This window comes from Sceloporus undulatus, chromosome 7, assembly GCF_019175285.1.
Source record: "Sceloporus undulatus isolate JIND9_A2432 ecotype Alabama chromosome 7, SceUnd_v1.1, whole genome shotgun sequence".
NCBI classification, from domain to species: Eukaryota; Metazoa; Chordata; class Lepidosauria; order Squamata; family Phrynosomatidae; genus Sceloporus; species Sceloporus undulatus.
In genome coordinates, this window is record NC_056528.1 from 36,164,721 (window position 1) to 36,167,824 (window position 3,104).

Genomic DNA, 3,104 nt, shown 5'->3' on the forward strand with positions numbered 1-3,104 from the left:
AGGGGTTCCTGGGGGAAGAAGGGCCTGGAGGGGGGCTCTTACCTGGGCCGCTGAGGAGGGCCAGGAGGAGGAGGAGGAGGGCCTTCATCGTCTCCTTCGGGGCTGGGAGCTCTGAGTGAATGAGGGGGAATGGGGCTCTTGCTTTGGAGGCGTCGGTCCTCGCAGAAAGGGAACCGAGAGGAGGAGGAGGAGGAGGAGGAGAGGAAGCCACGCGGAGGGAGGAGCCGGAGGAGGAGGGCCTAGGCAGGCCCAAAATGGAGGCCGAGGGAGACCCTTCCTCGCCCAGCCCAACAAGGGCTCCAACAACTATCTATGCGGGCTTCCATCTGGGGAGACTGAGGCCTCCAAAGACCCCCTCCTCAGCCCCAAGGCTTTCCCACAAACAATGGCTCGAAGATGTGGAATTCTGGGAAGGGGGAGGCTGAGGAGGGGGAATGGGGGCTGAGGGAGACCCCTCCCTCCAGCCCCAAGGCACTGCAGAAAAGTAATCCAGTTTGACATCGTTTTAATTGCTGTGCCTCACAGCTATGGAATTCTGGGAATTATAAAGGTAAGATGGAGGGGAAATGGGGGTCAAGGGAGACCCCTCCTCAGCCCCAAGGCTTTCCCCCTCACTGAAATGTTCTAAAATTTACAATGGTTCCCAACCTTTTGACTTTGTTTTGGACTTCAGATCCCAGTAGCCCCAGCCAACATGGGCAGCAGTTGGGAATCATGGGAGCTGAAGTCCAAAACATCTGGAAGACCAAAGGGTGGAAACCACTAAAGTGTTATATTCCTCCACTCTCGTCGTATATAAGAAGAGAGCTTTGGAGGTCCTCCTCTGTCTAAATGCAGGCTCTTTGCATACATTACACAGGAGCATCCTTCTTGGCCAATGGTTGTCCATCCTCTGCTTCAATGCCTCCAGTGAAGGAGAACTTCAGGCCTTCCAAGGAAACCTGTTCCAATACCAAACATTTGTCTCCAGATGTTGAAGTGAGATCTGCTTCCTTGCCATTCTCACCCTTTGGTTCTACTCCTCCCACATCTTCTTTTATATATACACACATTTATTTAAGTTTTTGACAATAAAATAACATACTGTGCAAGTTCATAATCATTTCATTGCCTTACAAATATGTTGCACAGTTTGTCTTTTCTACATCTTCTCTTCTTCACTCCAACCTCTGACTTTAAACCTCCCAATCTTCTGCCTTGTATATTAAATCATATGACATTCTTGATAATATCTCATAAAATGTATAGATCATTAGTCCTTAAACTATTGCATCTTCTGAATGACAACTGTTCAGATTCCTAAAGACAGCTGCCATATATATCACCTTACTTAATCTTCTCTCTTCCAGGTTAAACGCTCCCAGCTCCTTCAACTTTTTCTCCTAGGGCTTCTTTTTCAGACCTCTTGCCATCCTGGTTTCCCACATCCGGACCACAGTTCAGGAAAGATTGATTTGGACTATACATCCCAGACCCTCAGTCAGTATGGCAATGGTGGCTAGGAGAATTATAGGATCTGGCATTCCAAATGTAACTTCTTACAAACGATGCTGTGGACACACTCTAGGTTTTTCTTTTTATATATCCTTTGTTAAAATGTGGTTTCCAAAACAGAAACTCTTGTCGTATAAACCAGGGGTGGGAATAATGTGGTTTTCCACATGTTGGATCGCAGCTCCCAGCATTCCTTACTCCTGGCTATGAGGAGAGGGCTGGAGGGAGTTGTAGTCCAATATTATTATAACTATTATTGTTTTATGTATTTATATCCTGCCTTCCTTCCGGTACAGGGACTCAAGGCTGCATCTGGAGGACTGCATAGTTTCTACCCTTGGCTTAAATTGTCTTTAAAAATGTATAATTTATGCAGGTTAGATGGGTGCTTGACATTATTGGGAAGGAGTGTGGTCTTATACACCAACATTTTATGAATTTGAGGAGGGAGGAACAGTCGGACCTCTACATTTGCTGATTTGGCTTTTGCAGGTTTGTTATTTATGGTTTGGATTAATACGTTCTCTCTAGGAATCTCTAGGTCCTCCAGTGGCCTGTTACAGACTGCCAAAATAAAGCTGCTTCGGGTCTCTTTGGAGGTATGCTGTTTAAATGATGCATGCACCCTAAGAATCCGGAAGCTGCACCAAAGCTGCACTCCAGTGCTTAGGAATGGAGTGTGGCTTTGGCATGACCTCCGGACTCTTAGGACCCATGCATCATTTAAATAGCATACCTCCAAAGAGACCCGAAGCAGCTTTATTTTGGCAGTCTGTAACAGGCCAAGGCTAGAAGTTGACCATAGAGTTGTGCTGGAAGTTCCTACAGGAACCACTTCTCTAGGCATTTGTAGGTCCTCCAGCATGATTCGATGATCAATTTCTGGCAGATGTTGACCACAGAGTTGCACTGGAGGACTTGGAGATTCCTAGAGAGGTGTTCTCTTAGGTAAAAAGAATAGTGGGGCTTTTTATTTGTGTTTTCTCCACATTTATGGGGGTCCTTCACCCCTAACCCCACTTTATTACAAGCTGGTGCAAATTTGTTACAGTGACAGCAAAAAAAAATAAATCGGAGAAAATGACAGCTTAATTCAGTTTGGAAGAAGCAGGAAAGGTTTATTTATTACACAGAGGGAAAAGTAATTGTAGTATTTCTTCATTAACTGTACGCCGATCAATAGATAGTAAAATCCTGTAAGTGAATGACATTTTCATATATTGGAAGGCTATTGGGCGGTTTCTTGTGAGCCCTTCCTGTTTTACAATTAACGTGTACATGCCAAAAGTGAAATCAATTAAAGCTACCCAGCTGAAAGAGATGAAAATGCTGTGTTAAGATGGATCACGCTGCTACTTTATAACAAATTGGGGCTTAAAGTGTGGTTTGGTACATACTAAATATGCTTTCTCTTCTGTTCTAAGCTCAGGCCCCAAACAGACAGGCCAAAATAAAGCTGCTTTGGGTAAATTTGGAGGTATGCTCTTTAAATGATGCATGCGACCTACAAGGCCAGAAGCCACGCCAAAGCCATGTTCCAGTCGTAAGGACTGGAGCGCAACTTTGGCACAGCTTCCAGACTCTTAGGAAGCATGCATGGGGCCTTAGTC

At 45.3% G+C, this 3,104-nt stretch overlaps 1 long non-coding RNA gene across 1 annotated transcript; it reads left to right on the forward strand.

The window, feature by feature from the left end:
• Window positions 1–222: 222 nt before the first annotated feature.
• LOC121937009 lies at window positions 223–2,053 on the forward strand. The gene is made up of 3 exons (XR_006105066.1): window positions 223–550; window positions 860–978; window positions 1,350–2,053. It is a non-coding gene; the product is annotated as an uncharacterized LOC121937009 (long non-coding RNA).
• The last annotated feature ends 1,051 nt before the right edge of the window (window positions 2,054–3,104 follow it).